This window comes from Schistocerca cancellata, chromosome 6 (genome assembly GCF_023864275.1).
Source record: "Schistocerca cancellata isolate TAMUIC-IGC-003103 chromosome 6, iqSchCanc2.1, whole genome shotgun sequence".
In the NCBI taxonomy this organism is placed as follows: domain Eukaryota; kingdom Metazoa; phylum Arthropoda; class Insecta; order Orthoptera; family Acrididae; genus Schistocerca; species Schistocerca cancellata.
In genome coordinates this window covers 522,263,606-522,281,408 of record NC_064631.1, presented here as the reverse complement: position 1 = coordinate 522,281,408, position 17,803 = coordinate 522,263,606, and positions in this window count along the sequence as shown.

Genomic DNA, 17,803 nt, shown 5'->3' with positions numbered 1-17,803 from the left:
CGTATTACCCTCCTGAACCACCGATTCCATATTCTGCTAGCAGTCATTGGATCTCGACTGCTGAGTGGTACTTAAGTAAATAAATTAGTGAAACCAAAGTGAAGTAGAAATTAGAATATAAATGAAAAACTTGGTTTAGTTTAGAGAGTTACATACTGGCATTCAGCGGGCAGAACAGCAGAACAGAAGAGACAATGACCGTGAAGTTCCACATAAGCGGGCGCTGTCGATTCAGCCGTCAGGGCATCGCCCGACCGGCTCAGGTGTTTCTCAGTTGCCGCATGTGAGCAAAGGCCCTCGCCTACATCCCAAGAGCCAATGACCGACGTTAAGAAGATTCTTCGAGAAGCTTTTCAACGTGACAGAAGAGGCAATGGCCGTGAAGTCGTTCACCTCCAGTGAACTGAAGTGAATAAATACGCGAGACGCGGTGGGCCCGACAGAGGAAGACGGAGACGGAGAGGAAGACGGAGACGGAGACGAAGACGGAGAGGGAGACGAAGACGGAGACGAGCGACGAAGAAGACGAAGAAGTGAAGAAGCGCAGCAGTTGTTTTAAGTCAGTTTCGGTGCTGAAGACCGTCATGCAAGAAGAGACTACATCATGCACAGACGCACCAAGTCCGCCGCTGTAATGGAATAGCAAGCAGCAGCCTCAGCGCCAGAAGACAGAAGTTAAAAGGTATTTGGAGTCTGATTTTACGCACCCGGGTGACTCGTGAGGACGGGAAGGAGACGGCCTCATATCAGCAGTCACCTGTGAGCTGGGATGAAGATCTGACAGCCGAAGACTGGCAAGCGGGAGCCCGTTGTTCGAGTCCCGGACACTGGCCTTCCCCCGCCGCACCGCTCCGCTGGCCGACGCACAACACACGCGGCCGCTTAGAGAAGAGAAACACTGGGACGCCACATCCAAGGTATCACCATCCGATGCACGACTTCGCTCGCAATAATTAAACGGGCCACCTCGCGCTGCGCGTCTCCGGTCAGCTGGGCGAGACGGCGACACGAGATACACACCGCTACGCGTAATCAGACGCCGCCGCCGCCGCCGCTGCCGCAGCAGAAGGCTACGCAAACGACACAGCTGCCGTTCTCCGAACCAGAACATTCAGTAAGATACAGTTGTACGAAACTTCAATAAAAGTTATCTTATGTAAAAATGCGGTTTCATTCTACCTCATACCCGAGCCAAGGAAGAACCCACCCTGCCCACATGTTGTTAAGAGAGAAAAGTCAATTTATTTAATATTTTCACCCTGACAGAGTGCTTTAGAATGCTCATCCTGACAATTGACAGCATCAAAAGAGAAAACACAGTTACATTTAGTGATAGAAGTGTTACATTAAGTGTCACAATCCGACCTTTATCAAAGTCGGAAACGTGATAGTACGCATTTCTTCTCCTTACACGAGGAATCACAACAACGTTGAAAGGTGGCTACACTGAGCCACAGCGCCAGAAATCGCGCCAGAGAGTATTGTTCCGCCGCCTCCACTGGCAGTGATTATTGAGACGTAGCGGCAAGCAGTTCTTACCGAGAAGTTGTGGTGGACGCTGCTTGTCGTGAAGTCAGAGTGAGATGTGGTAGTGGAGAGTGTTGTTCCATGTTTTATGCAGTGGTTTGATGGGAGAGATAGCAGATGTTGTTCTAATGGAGATATTGTAATGGTCAGAGTGCATTTCGTCAATATATATGGAGGTATTTTCTTTTATTCTTTTATTATTTCAGTGACCTAAATAATGCGTCATTACAGGTTCAGTCAACAAAGCATCTGGCTTGTGTTCTTGTATTAGAGTGTAATTCTGGGTTTCTTGAGCAATTATAGTATTTCTAATTTTTTTTTATCACGTCAGTATAAATGGTATTTGAAATTTCTTGTCTTGCTGAAGAAGAACCGTGCCAGATGTGTACGTTGAGTCACACTCCCACACACAGAACAGTTATACTTGTGCTTTAGTTTCGTAGGTTTTATAGTTGCTGGGGACTTAATTAATTAATTGTATTAACTGAAATTTTCATTTCATTCTTGTTGTTGTTCTATGCAGTCAGATTGCGTAATAATACTAGTCAGGGCCAGCCGTTTACGAGACTTGCGTAATCGGACTTACAGCTACTAAAAATATTTGCATTCATATTTATTTTAATTGAGCCCCCATGCAACGTTTCACCAGGAAACGCCGGGCAACTGCTGTTTGTGTATGAGAATTCAGTTGGAAACTTTCCTCATATCAGCACGTTGTAGGTGTCGCCCCTGGCGTCAACGTTGTGCGAATGCACTGAAAAGGTAATCATTTGCATGTCACAGCATCTTCTTCCTGTTGGTTACATTTCTCGTCTGTAGCACGTCATCTTCGTGGTGTAACAATTGTAATGGCCAGTAGAGTATATGAGGATATTGAACGCATAATTCAGTACGTAAATGGGGATGGAAATCAGTCATGGGAGTCTGGAATGCAGTTGGAGGGGAAAAGTAGAAGAAAGGGTTACAGGAGAATGTGGGCTCGGTAGAAGAAAAAAGAGGGAAGAAAAAGTTCTCCAATAAATATCAGTAATACCGAATAAAAAAATGGTTGAAATGGCTCTGAGCACTACGGGACTTAACTTCTAAGGTCATCAGTCCCCTAGAACTTAGAACTACTTAAACCTAACTAACCTAAGGACATCACACACATCAATGCTCTAGGCAGGATTCGAACCTGCGACCGTAGCGGTCACGCGGTTCCATACTGTAGCGCCTTTAACCGCTTGGCCACACCAGCCGGCGGTACCGAATACTCTTTCAAGAATCACAAGAAGAGCAGGTGTACTTGAAAACAGCCAGGAGATAGGGGGAGATTTCAGTTAGATTTACATCATTGTCAGGCAGAGATTTCAAGATCTGATATTAGATTTTAAGGCGTACTCAGGAGCAAATATGGACTCAGGTCACAATGTAGTAGCGATGAAGCATAGGCTGAAGTTTAAGAGATTAGTCAGCAAGAATCAGTGTTCAGAGAAGTGGGATACGTAAATACTAAGAAGTGAAGAAGTACATTTGAAGCTCTTTCAGGCTGTAGACACTGCGATCATGAAGAGCTCAGTAGGCAGAACAGCTGAAGAAGAATGGACATCTCCAAAGAGGGAAATGACACCAGTTGGAAAGAACACAGTAGATACAAGGAAGACAGCTGCAAATAAATCATGGGTAACATATGAAATACTTCAGATGATCGCGGAAAGAAGGTAGTACAAAAATATCCAGGGAAATTGAGGAATACAGAAATACACATCACTTAGGAGCGAAATAAATAGGGGAAAGCAGGGAATCTAAGGCAAAGAGGTTTCGTGCAAAATATGGGGAAACTGAAAAAGAAATGATTATCGATGGACAGATTCAGCATATAGGAAAGTCAAAACAACCTTCGGTGAAATTAAAAGCAAGGTCAGTAACAGAAAGAGTTCAGTGGGAATTGCATTGTTAAATGCAGAAGAGAGGGCGGATAGATGGATAGACTACAGGTTAGTGTTGTTTAACGTCCCGTCGACAACGAGGTCATTAGAGACGGAGCGCAAGCTCGGGTTAGGGAAGGACGGGGAAGGATATCGGCCGTGCCCTTTCAAAGGAACCATCCCGGCATTTACCTGAAACGATTTAGGAAAATCACGGAAAACCTAAATCAGGATGGCTGGAGACGGGATTGAACCGTCGTCCTCCCGAATGCGAGTCCGGTGTGCTAACCACTGCGCCACCTCGCTCGGTCGATAGACTACACTGAAGGCCTCTACGAGGCGGAAGATTTTTCTGATAACGTATAGAAGAAGAAACAGTAGTCGACAGGGAAGACATAGGGGACCCAGTATTAGAATCAGAATTTAAAATAGCTTTGGAAGACTTAAGATCAAATAGGGCAGAAGAGATGGATAACATTCGATTGGAATTTCTAAAATCACTGGCGGACGTGACAACGAAACGACTACTCGCTTTGCTGTGTAGAATGTATGAGACTGGCGATATACCATTTGACTTTCGGAAAAAACATCTTTCACACAATTCCGAAGACAGAAAGAGAGGACACGTAAGAGAATTATCGCCGAATCAGCTTAACAGCTCATGTATCCAAACTGCTGACAAGGATAATATACAGAAGAATAGACAACAAAACTGAGGACGTGTTAGACGACGATCGGTTTGCCTTAGGAAAGGTAAAGGCATCGCAGAGGCAATTCTGACGTTGAGGTTTATAATGAAAACGAGGCTGAAGAAAAATCAAGACACTTCATAGGATCTGTCCACGAGGACAAAGCGGTCGAAAATGTAAAATAGTGAAAGATGTTCGAAATTATGAGAAAGTAGCGGTAAGCTATAGAGAAATAAGTGTAATATGCAATATATACAATAACCGAGAGGGATCAATAAGACTCGAAGACGAAGAACGACGTCTTAGGATTAAAAAGTGTGTTAGACAGGGATGTAGTCTTTAACCCATATTGTGCAATCTGTAGATCGAAGAAGCAATGATGGAAATAAAAGAAAGGTTCAAGAGTGGGATTAAAATTCAAGGTGAAAGGCTATCAGTGATAAGATTGGATGATGACATTGCTTTCTGCAGCGAAGGTGAAGCAGTACTGCAGGTTGTGTTCAACGGAATGAACAATGTAATGAGTACAGAATACGGATTAAGAGTAATCGAAGAGAGACGAAATTAATTAGAAGTAAGAGAAACCAGAACTGCAAGAAACTTAATTTTACAATTGGGGATCACGAAGTAGACGAATTTAAGGAATACTGCTACCTAGGCAGCAAAATAAACTATGAACGACGGAGAAAATAGGACGTAAAACGTAGAGTAGCACTGGTGAAAAAGGCATTACTGGCCAAGAGAAGTTTGCTAGTATTACACATTTGTCTTAACTTGAGAAAGTAATTTCTAAGGACGTACGTTTGGAGTACAGGATTGTACGACGGAAGTGAGACATGGACTCTGGGAAGACAAGAACAGAAGACAATCGAAGCTTTTAAGATGTAGTGCTACAGAAGAGTGTTGAAAATTAAGTGCGATAATAAGGTATGAAATGTGGAGATTCTCCGCAGAATCGACGAGGAAAAGAGCGCATGGAAAACAATGGCAAGAAGAAGGGAAAAGAATGATAGGACATCTGTTAAGACATAGGGCGATAACTTCAATGTTACTGGAGGGAGCTGTAGACAATAAAAACTGTAAAGGAAGACAAAGACTGGAATACATCCAGCAAATAACTGAGGACGTAAGTTGCAAGTGCTACTCAGAGGTGCAGAGGTTGTCACAGGAGATGAATTCATGGCGGGTGGCATCAAACCAGTGAGAAGACAGATGACTAAACAGGGGGAAAAAAAACGTTAAGGCCGCCCAGAAACTTTACCCTATGACCACGAAACTTTAGCTTTCTCACTGCTCTTGGATACTGAAAAAATGCGGGGTGTGCTGAAAAATAATGCCTCCCCTTTTTTTATTCCGTTCTGAAGATCCGTTAAGGTATTACATGCCATGCACATTACTCGATCGATTTTCAATCCCCTGCGACTGGAGGGCTCCGAATTGTAGCATGTAACATGGCGGCGTGTAACGTAGCTACGTCGATGTACCTCGAGACCCTCAAAAAACTGAAAGCTCAGCATGACTATGGAAAACATACGAGCACAGCAACATCTTCAATAATCCGACGCTATACTCTCACTGTCGTGGGTCACCCTCCATAACACTCCCGACTTGGCCCCATCCGGTTATCATGTTTCCAGCACTTAAAGGATCCCTTCGAGGACCTCACTTGACACAGATGAAGTGGTACAAGCATTTGTGAGGTTGTCGCACCGTCAACAAAGTCAAACATTCTGCAATGCTGATACCAACAAACTTATCTCTCGTTCGGATTAATTTTCTCGCTAGGGTGACTTTCTTGAGGAATAAGTATATATACACTCCTGGAAATTGAAATAAGAACACCGTGAATTCATTGTCCCAGGAAGGGGAAACTTTATTGACACATTCCTGGGGTCAGATACATCACATGATCACACTGACAGAACCACAGGCACATAGACACAGGCAACAGAGCATGCACAATGTCGGAACTAGTATAGTATATATCCACCTTTCGCAGCAATGCAGGCTGCTATTCTCCCATGGAGACGATCGTAGAGATGCTGGATGTAGTCCTGTGGAACGGCTTGCCATGCCATTTCCACCTGGCGCCTCAGTTGGACCAGCGTTCGTGCTGGACGTGCAGACCGCGTGAGACGACGCTTCATCCAGTCCCAAACATGCTCAATGGGGGACAGATCCGGAGATCTTGCTGGCCAGGGTAGTTGACTTACACCTTCTAGAGCACGTTGGGTGGCACCGGATACATGCGGACGTACATTGTCCTGTTGGAACAGCAAGTTCCCTTGCCGGTCTAGGAATGGTAGAACGATGGGTTCGATGACGGTTTGGATGTACCGTGCACTATTCAGTGTCCCCTCGACGATCACCAGTGGTGTACGGCCAGTGTAGGAGATCGCTCCCCACACCATGATGCCGGGTGTTGGCCCTGTGTGCCTCGGTCGTATGCAGTCCTGATTGTGGCGCTCACCTGCACGGCGCCAAACACGCATACGACCATCATTGGCACCAAGGCAGAAGCGACTCTCATCGCTGAAGACGACACGTCTCCATTCGTCCCTCCATTCACGCCTGTCGCGATACCACTGGAGGCGGGCTGCACGATGTTGGGGCGTGAGCGGAAGACGGCCTAACGGTGTACGGGACCGTAGCCCAGCTTCATGGAGACGGTTGCGAATGGTCCTCGCCGATACCCCAGGAGCAACAGTGTCCCTAATTTGCTGGGAAGTGGCGGTGCGGTCCCCTACGGCACTGCGTAGGATCCTACGGTCTTGGCGTGCATCCGTGCGTCGCTGCGGTCCGGTCCCAGGTCGACGGGCACGTGCACCTTCCGCCGACCACTGGCGACAACATCGATGTACTGTGGAGACCTCACGCCCCACGTGTTGAGCAATTCGGTGGTACGTCCACCCGGCCTCCCGCATGCCCACTATACGCCCTCGCTCAAAGTCCGTCAACTGCACATACGGTTCACGTCCACGCTGTTGCGGCATGCTACCAGTGTTAAAGACTGCGATGGAGCTCCGTATGCCACGGCAAACTGGCTGACACTGACGGCGGCAGTGCACAAATACTGCGCAGCTAGCGCCATTCGACGGCCAACACCGCGGTTCCTGGTGTGTCCGCTGTGCCGTGCGTGTGATCATTGCTTGTACAGCCCTCTCGCAGTGTCCGGAGCAAGTATGGTGGGTCTGACACACCGGTGTCAATGTGTTCTTTTTTCCATTTCCAGGAGTGTAAATGAAGAACAAAGATTTGGAATGTTAATGATGTTTATTTAAAAAGATTCAAGAATTTTCACATATGAAATTCTGAGTCACTACTTTTCAGCACGGCCTCGTAGTTAAAGGAAAGCCTGGCTCGTCCTTCTTTTCAATCACCCTGTGCTGTTCAGTTAATATTTGTAAGAAAATTCCATGCTCAAATACTCTGATGAGTACTAAATAGTATTGTACTTTCAATTTACTGTAGTGTGAAACTATAAAGGACTGGGGGAACCGTGGAAAGGTGTCCAAGACCTGGCGGCTACCACGCGCGGCTAGGCTGTCGTTAACACCACAACACAGACGGCTCTGTCTGGAAAGGTGCTGTGGCCGGTGGACACGGACTGCTGTTGGATGGCGTCACACCGTCTCCAGAGATGAACTCCTGCTGTGGACTTCCCTGGTTGTCGATCGTCGGCGAATATGGCGAACTTTCATTTTCCTAATGTTCTCCTGGAATCATGGTGTGGGGGAACGAACACTTATATAAGCGGAAACGTTTGCATTCGTTCGACAATTTAAGACCTGAAGAGATACTAATAAAAATATCACCCACCGTCTCCTCACAAGTCGAAGACGTTAGTGGGAATTTCTGCCATCAATGACTAGGGGGGGGGGGGGGGGGGAGGAATAACGATGGAGGCTGACAAGGTATGTGGCGCAGGTAATCCTCAGGGAATGTTAGGAAGTAACTTTCTATTGATGAAACGATTGTCACAGATTTGAAACTTGAATTGGACTAGAATGAGGAAATAAGCCAGGTATATCCGTTTCGAAGCAACCGCTTCAGTAATTAACCTTATGGATTTTGGGAGGTAGCAGAAATCCCAGTTCTAGAATGTGAGTCCTGTGTCATGAACCACGTGACGTCTTGTTTGATATACAGCGTGGTCCATTGATCGTGACCGGGCCAAATACCTCAAAAAATAAGCGTCAAACAAAAAAACTACAAAGAACTAGACTTGTCTAGCTTCAAGGGGGAAACCAGATGGCGCTGTGGTTGGCCCGCTAGATGGCGCTGCCATAAGACAAACGGATATCAACTGCGTTTTTTTAAAGAGGAACCCCAATTTTTATTACATATTCGTGTAGCACTTAAAGGAAAATGAATGTTTTAGTTGGACCACTTTTCGCTTTGTGATAGATGGCGCTGTAATGGTCACAACGTATAAGTACGTGGTATCACGTAACATTTCGCCAGTGCGGACGGTATTTGCTTCGTGATACATTACCCGTGTTAAAATGGACCGTTAACCAACTGCAGAAAAGGTTGATATGGTGTTGATGTATGGCTATTGTGATCAAAATGCCCAACGGGCGTGTGCTATGTATGCTGCTCGGTATCCTGGGCGACATCATCCAAGTGTCCGGACCGTTCGCCGGATAGTTACGTTATTAAGGAAACAGGAAGTGTTCAGCCACATGTGAAACGTCAATCACGACCTGCAACAAATGATGATGCCCAAGTAGGTGTTTTAGCTGCTGCCGCGGCTAATCCGCACATGAGTAGCAGACTAATTGCGTGAGAATCGGGAATCTCAAAAACGTCGGCGTTGAGAATGCTACATCAACATCGATTGCACCCGTACCATATTTCTATGCACCAGCAATTGCATGGCGACGACTTTGAACGTCGTGTACAGTTCTGCCACTGGGCACAAGAGAAATTACGGGACGATGACAGGTTTTTTGCACGCGTTCTATTTGGCGGCGAAGCGTCATTCACCAACAGCGTTAACGTAAACCGGCATAATATGCACTACTGGGCAACGGAAAATCCACGATGGCTGCGACAAGTGGAACATCAGCGACTTTGGCTGGTTAATGTATGGCGCGGCATTATGGGAGGAAGGATAATTTGCCCCCATTTTATCGATGGCAATCCAAATGGTGCAATGTATGCCGATTTCCTACGTAATGTTCTACTGACGTTACAACAAGATGTTTCACTGCATGACAGAATGGCGATGTACATCCAACATGATGGATGTCCGGTACATAGCTCGCGTGCGGTTGAAGCGGTATTGAATAGCATATTTCATGACAGATGGATTGGTCGTCGAAGCACCATACCATGGCTTGCACGTTCGCCTGATGTGACATCCCCGGATTTCTTTCTGTGGGGAAAGTTGAAGGATATTTGCTATCGTGATCCATCAACAACGCCTGGCAACATGCTTGTCAATGCATGTGCGATCATTACGGAAGGCGAACTATTCGGTGTTGAGAGGAATGTCGTTACACGTATTGCCAAATGCATTGAGCTTGACGGACATAATTTGAGCATTTATTGCATTAAAGTGGTATTTACAGGTAATCACGATGTAACAGCATGCGTTCTCAGAAATGATAATTTCAAAAAGGTACATGTATCACATTGTAACAAACGAAATAAAATGTTCAAACGTATCACCGTTCTGTATTTTAATTTGAAAAACCTACCTGTAACCAACTGTTCGCCTAAAATTGTGATCCATATGTTTGTGACTATTACAGCACCATCTATCACAAAGCGAAGAAAGTGGTCCAACTAAAACATTCATATTTCTTTACGTACTACACGAATATGTAATAAAAATGTGGGTTCGTATGTAGAAAAACGCAGTTAATATCCGCTTGACCTATGGCAGCGCCATTAGCGGGCCAACCATAGCGCCATCAGGTTTCCCCCTTCAAGCTAGACAAATTTCGTTCTTTTTTATTTGTTTCGTTTGACTACTTTTTCGTGACATATTTGGCCCTGTCAGGATCAATGGACCACCGTGTATAAGCGGAAACGCTTGCATTCGTTCGATAATTTAAGACCTGAAGAGATACTAATAAAAATATCACCCACCGTCTCCCCACAAGTCGAAGACGTTAGTGGGAATTTCTGTCATCAATGACGGGGGGGGGGGGGTGGGGGAGGAATAACGATGGAGGCTGACAAGGTATGTGGCGCAGGTAATCCTCAGGGAATGTTAGGAAGTAACGTTCTATTGATGAAACGACTGTCACAGATTTGAAGCTTGAATTGGACTAGAATGAGGAAATAAGCCAGGCATATCCGTTTCGAAGCAACCGCTTCAGCAATTAACCTTATGGATTTTGGGAGGTAACAGAAACCCCAGTTCTAGAATGTGAGCCCTGTGTCGTGAACCACGTGACATCTTGTTTGAAATATATTACTGAGAACGTAGGAGGTATGAAGCATGAAGAGATACGAGATAGGCTACACGTTATTTTAGATAAAACTAAATAGGAATCGTTGTGCTGAATATTACGAACACTCGCCAGTGCAGATAAAGACAGGATCAAGAGCTAAGAATTGAGCACTAATGTCAGTGTTATTGTTTCAGCTACGTGTACTTTCCTAACTCTTTCGGTGACAACATAGTTTTAGCTACGAAATCAATATACAGACAGTTCCACAAGAAAGTGTAAGCCATAATTTTAAATGTAACGTCCGCAGTGGCATCTCTTGTAGTGGTCTCGAATCTGTATTCAGTGCGCGTTGTACCTTGTATAGATAAAAAGTGGGAGAGTTCCTTGTAAATCATCCAAAAGACTCGAAGCTTTTATATGGAGCTACTGCTAAAATTCTTTCAAAGACATTCGTTGCAAAGTGAGTCAGACCATATTTATAGGTTGGAAACGTGGATGATTTATCGGAGAGAGGGCTAATGTGGCAAGCTATAATCGATAATGTCCATTATTGGATTAACTACTAGGTGACAGTTCAATAATATGTATTTTCATGCAAACATATATTTACAATAGTGTCTTTTATTTCATAAAGATAACGGTGTACACCTTCTTGAAGAACTCATTGTATATATTTCCAGTGACTTTCTCTCAGTCTCGTGAGGACATCACAACAAAATACAGAAAGTTTAGTATGTTGCACGCAATCTGCTAAAGGGACATCAAAATAAAAACTGTTTCCTCTTTTCTCAAACAAAAATATGAACTTCTACAAAGATGCTGCGCGTAACGTTCTTTCATACCAAAAGAATTTTATGTCAAATAAATCGTTCTCGAAAGATCTGACTAATGAAATCTTATCTGGTTATCAAACGTGTAAATGCGACGACGCTGTTACTTCACTGATAAATCACGAGGAATTCCACGCTAAAAGGGCCATCTTATCTATATTTTGCCATCAAACGTTTCCAAATCGCCCAGCCATGAGTTCTTCTGTTCATAAGTTCAAACGTAGCGAATATTGGACAACAGTCACTGATTGAAATACGCCACAGGCAGAATTAAAGGGAAATGCTATTCAATACTGTAGGCAAACAATACCTCAGTCACAGAATTAAGAAATGGGTAATCATGCACGTAGCTACCGTTCTAAGATAAAAATACTTCTAACAATATTACTACGGAACTTGTGGTCAGTAAAAGAAAAAGTAACAAGAATGTTTGAAAAATTTCATATTAGCGCCTTGAGCTGCTGGTAAAATACAGCAGCCAGTTCTGCATGGTATGAACCTGTTCACAGCGTTAACGCCGATTACAGTTTCAACATGAATGTGTGCACTCCAAAACAGAGTTTTTAAAGATCGACGACGTAATTTATGTTACCATATATCCTCTTTACTTCGGAAGTGCAAGTGAATCGAGTGAACATACTTTGCACAGACATGAAGGGACGAGGATTTAAAGTACAGACAGCACGAGACAGCATTTGAAACGTCGCGTTACAGGAGAATGCAGAAGCTTTGGTTAGGTATGTCCAGTAAATAATGAGGAGACACTGAACAGAATTGGAGAGAAAAAGAGACTTGTAGGGCAACCTGGCAGAAAGACGGAGTAGTCTGATGGGGCACATCCTGATGCATTGAAGAATAATTCATTTCGTAACGGACTGTGTGTCAGGGTTAAAAATAGTTGAGGGAGGCAAAGGAGGGAATTAAGTACGCTGGTTGAGGGTTTATGCAAGTTGCAGTAATTATGCGTGGTTTAGGAGAGTTCAACATAGCGCGCTAGTGTGGAGAACTCCAACAAACCAGTCTCCTTACTGAATATCATCCAAAAATACATACTCTTTGAAAAGATTCCTTCGATGAAAATTATATATAGAAGGGTCCAAAACAATGTATCCACTGTTTACAAGCCAATACTGTCAATCTAATTGACTGAGTTGTCTCATCTTTGGTAGTGTAATAGTTTGTAGTTCCGGCAATGGCCACACAAGCGTTGTACTGCATTGTTTTGTTTTGTCAGATGACGGTCACCAGATAGTCAGTGTTTTGTTCTTAGTTGCATCTAGTTGCTCGAGTAAACATGGCTGGCGCAAGGATTACATTCGATGAAAGGAAGTCAGTTTTGAACTGGTATTTTACGTACTAAAACATTAATGAGGTTCAACGACAATGGCGAAATCATTATCAAACAGATCCACCGACACGTTTAACGATTCTTCGCATTCGAGACAAATTTGAACCCGAAGGCTGTGTTGAAGATGTACACAAACAACGATCTGGACGACTTGTCACAGTAACAAGGCCAACTAACTCCAGCCATGTGTTCCAACAATTCACTCGCTCACGACAGAAGTCTGTGAGACAGTATGCCCGTGTAACTGGAGTGAGTCGCTCAAGTGTTCGGCGAATTTTGAAGACAGCGAACTGTATATGTATATATACTTTTCATTGAAGGAATTTTTTCAAATAGTATATATATATATATATATATATATATATATATATATATATATATATATATATATATATATATATATATATATATATTGCCGAGACTATGCGTAACACCAACACCCTTCTTTCTCCAGTCGCCCACACTTCAATTAGTATGGTTACTACCATTCTCTATTTTTCGAAATGTTTCCTCATAGAAGCATCACATTTTATGATCAACAAATTTAACAATAAATTACTCCGAAACCAAAGTTTAATGTTTCAGTGGTGTGTTCTGTGCTCAAAAAGTATGTAATACATAAGTTTCGAAAGTGAGTAGGGATCACTTACAGAAAACTACAAAGTAACCCTTACGTAGAATGTGAGAGAGTTAAAATCATTTTGCGCAGAGACAAAAGAAAAAAAAATTGTTAAAATAGTGTTACTGAGATAGGTAACAAATAAATATAAGCAAATTTATTCGATCGAATTAATGTCGCTGGCCCATGGCGTATTCTATGTCATAGAGAACGTGTATGCTTGGTGCGGAACATTTAACAACTGATTTGCAGATTCTCACTCATGAAACATCGTAGTCATATCACATTAAACACAGACAACATCCTCCTTTAGTGCAAATAATAATGCATGTCGAGTAATAGGTACACGACATAACTGTATTCACCAGCACAGGTTACCTGAGTAAGTTCTGAAGAAGGTAGTAGCTAACGTTCGGGTAATATACGAACGTGTATACTTGTATTTCCGAATTGCGGTAAATAAATACTGGCGGCTTGAAAGTCAGTCAGGTGGCAGACCGCAAAATCTGCGAGTCAGTGTTCATTTCCTGGTTGAATATAGGATCTTCGCTGACAGTTAGATAGTCTGCTCCAACAGTGCACTGTGGCCGTACCTTTACACTGAGCTGTATAACTGGCCGCTTGCACCCGTCCCAGAAAAGGTGGAAAAGAACGATGTAGCATCTCACATAGCACCATGCTTAGAACAGGTTCAATAACGTAGTATGAAAACCCTACACTAGAAAACTATTTACTTGCAATTACTTCACAACATGATGAATAGGAATTTCAGTCACAATTAATCCAATTCAGGTGTTGACAGTATAGAAATATGAGTACGTTGTAACGTTGACAGGAGATGACATATTTAACCTTTAGAAACTATTATAATTGATAGAAAAGCCAATTTACTAATGAATTATGGTAAACGTGGATGACGACTACGAAAGTAAGGTTTTTTTGTAGCCCTGTAGCACGTGACAAGCAAAACTGGATGACTCATAAAAACGTATTCTGACCAAAGATTACTGCGGAACACGAGTATAGCAAATAGCAGACAACGTCTATAAAATTAGCCCTTTAAAAATCTTAATGTTCGTGCACTTACGTCATGTAAATAATAGGGTCTTCAAGCCACTATGACCAGAAGGCAACGTCTCTTTCAGGAATGCGAAGGCCCCTACAGCTGTTACGTGCCCTACAGAACGCTTGCTGTGCATATATAAAGCAGTCAGCAGTGTTCCCCCGTTCCGTGTGATGATAGCGGCGATAATCCTATAGCGATCAGTATCTCTGTTGTCTCTGGGTACGCGAGGCAGATAAAACTATATGGAATGAACATCTCATTGTAACCTCTAGAAGAAACAACAACGTGTTTTTTTTTCCGCCTGCTTGGCTAATTTGAAACTTCATCAGTTCATAGTTTTGTTATAACTAGGAATAAGACAATAGCTGTTATAACTAGGAATAACACACTAAATAAATCACTGTTCCACGGTTTATTGACACAATACTGATACAAAGGTTGTAGATGAACACTTTATGGAAAGTAATATAAATTGATGGTGATTATAGCAGTGTCCAGGAAGTGCAAGTGAAATGCATCATTCCGGCAGAAATCACAAGTCCGTTGACATACTAAGCCTAGTGAACGTTGAAACCAAGTCCCGGTATAGGATTCGTATTCTAAGTCCAGAGAGCAGCCGAGTCAACATTGAACAGCAGGTCCACCGCAGCGTAGCACTGCCCAGCTGTCGAGTAGCAACATAGCACGATGAGAACTGGCTTGTAGGCGTTAGGAGCGGCATTAAATAAGGCCCCATAGCTAATGGAGCCGACGGCTGCAGCAGCTGTATATTCTGAGCGGGCAATCGCTTAGTGTTACTGATGGCCAATTGCTGTGTTTTGAAGCGAGCGCTCTTGAAGCGATGTTAGCATTTGTCGGCCACGCGTAATGGAGCACTCTGCTGCTCGGTGCGGAGATTTAATAGTGGTGGGTGTCACACACATTCCCTCTTAGAAAAGTGGGGAAACCTCTGCCGCGAATGAAAGCCACATCCATATGGTCCTTCTCCGAGTCCTCAGCGACGTTGTTGACTCTGGGCACAGGAGCATACGGAAGAAATCGCCACGGCCAGGGACGAGGGTTGTATGGCATGGACCTCGGCAGCAGAGCCGGTGGAGCAGGGGAAGCCAGCGGCATGTCTTTATGTTCATCCGGAAGTACTCGTGGTTGATAATCAGGCGACGTCTCGTAGTCCGGGAACGGCAGCCCCTGGGGCTGGGCGACGTCTGGGGTAAGTCGCTCTTGTTGGGGGGTGCGGTATTGGTCACCTAGCTTTAGACAAAAGGCACGTATAAGTCTGGTGTTACCATGGCTGGGTGCGGTAGTTGGTAACTAAGCTTCGTCTTGATGTTTGAACCAGTTTCCCACAAACTTTTTCACTTCCTCTTTCTCCCGGAACCTCTTCCCACGTAACGCTTCCTTCAGTGCATCAAACAAATGGATATCACTAGGCGCTGAATCAGGACTGCATGGGCATTGAGGCAGTACTTCTCGGCCCATTTTGTCGATGGTTTCACGGTTTAGTTGAGCAATGTGTGGACGTGCGCCGTCTTCTGGAGAATCACACCTCTCCTCTGAGATCCATGATGTCTTTCTCTCATGGCTGGCTTCAACTTGTTTAAAAGCAAATCCGAGTAGTGTTGGCTGTTCAATGTTGCTGCTCTTCAACATAATCACAAGAAACTGGAGCTTCAGCATCTCAAAAAACCGTCAACATGACTTTTCCTGCTGATGCTTTGGTTTTGAATTTCTTCTTGACATGTGAGTTGGTGTGCTTCCACTCCATGCTTTGTCTTTTTAATTCTGTCTCATACTAGTGAACCCAAGTTTCATCAAAAGTTAAAATTGTGTTGAGAAAGTGTTCACCTTTCCTTGTGTAGCCGCCTCAACTCCTTTGGGACTCAACTTGCACTTTTCTTCTGTACTTCAGATTGTTACAGATAATGTTATCAACTGTACCAGTACTAACTTGAACCTTATCAACTACGTTTCCACAGTCACACGGGCGTCGGCACGAATAATGTTATCAATTCGACTTTCAAGTGAGGGAGTTGAAACTGCAGCTGGTCGTCCAGAACGGTGTTCATCAGTCGCTGAGTCGCGACCATTTTTGAAATGCGCTACCCACTTGTAAAGATTTACACGATTCATACAACCTTCACCATAAACTTTAGACATTCTACAGTATATATTCACTGGTTTCTCGCCTTCTGCAAGTAACAAACGAATAATAGAACGCTGTTCAACGAAAGTGGACGTTTCAGTCAGACTCGCCATCTTGAAATGTATTTTTGCGGTTATAAACAAAACAATGTTGATACATCAGCTGATCAGGGCTCATCTCAGTGAGGCCAACTTAAAGCGATAAAAGTACCAAACTTGCCCTACAAAAAGTTTTTTTCCTCAGACGATTTTGTCTCTTTAATTATTGAATGACTCTCCTACTTACGCACCGTGAACATCGTGACTTTATTTACGTTTTCAATAACTGTCTTAAAAACTTCCCTTGCAAAATTCTGCAACGCCGTTAGAAAGGAAAAAAAATTATGGTATGCAAATAAACATCCGAAGAAGGGATGCCTAACATCATGAAATGTTATCATGGAAAAATAAATGTTTATAAAAGCAACATACATAATACATATTATAAATATATGTACATGTGTGTGTGTGTGTGTGTGTGTGTGTGTGTTCTACATTGAACGAGAGATTTTAACCAAACCTGGTACACATATCCTTTACTGTCAGGCAACAATCGCTGTAAAGGTAAGAACCTAGTACGTATCACAGTTCAGGAGATGCATGAAACACTGCAGCATCATGCTTGACATTTAAGTTAATTTAGTAGGAGGCAAAGTACTAGGGAGATGGTCATCCAACTCAACTGACAGTTACTACGAAAGAGGCTTCGTGCATCATGGTGCGGCTTATTGTTAATGGTGAGAGAGACGAACAGCCTATTCAGAACAATCTCACGCGCCAATCCACTTGGCTGATCGAAAGAATGATGGATTCAAGACGACGGAGACGAAGGCCATAACAGAAATTCACTGGCAAGGCTAGGAAATACGACACTATTTCATAAAGAGCTGCAGAGGGAGGGAAATCCCATTAGACTTCGTATCTCGGTCAGCGAGAAGCATTGCCTATGGAGCAGAAGACAGTACACATGTAAACTGCTGCAAAGAACAAGAGCTTGAGCTACCTGTTCGATCCGGAAATCGAACGAGAGCGCTATGAAGTTCGTTCTCTTCTCCCTCGCCCTAAAATGAATCACCCACGAATCTCAAAGGTGAAGATACTGTTGCTAATCTTTTCATTTACAATGTTCAGTGCAAAAATTTACGACGCTCTTTGGAAAAATTTACTATTGACAATTACATGTGTGCGACAAGAGTTGTAAATGGGAGGAAAATGGTGTTTGTCGCAAG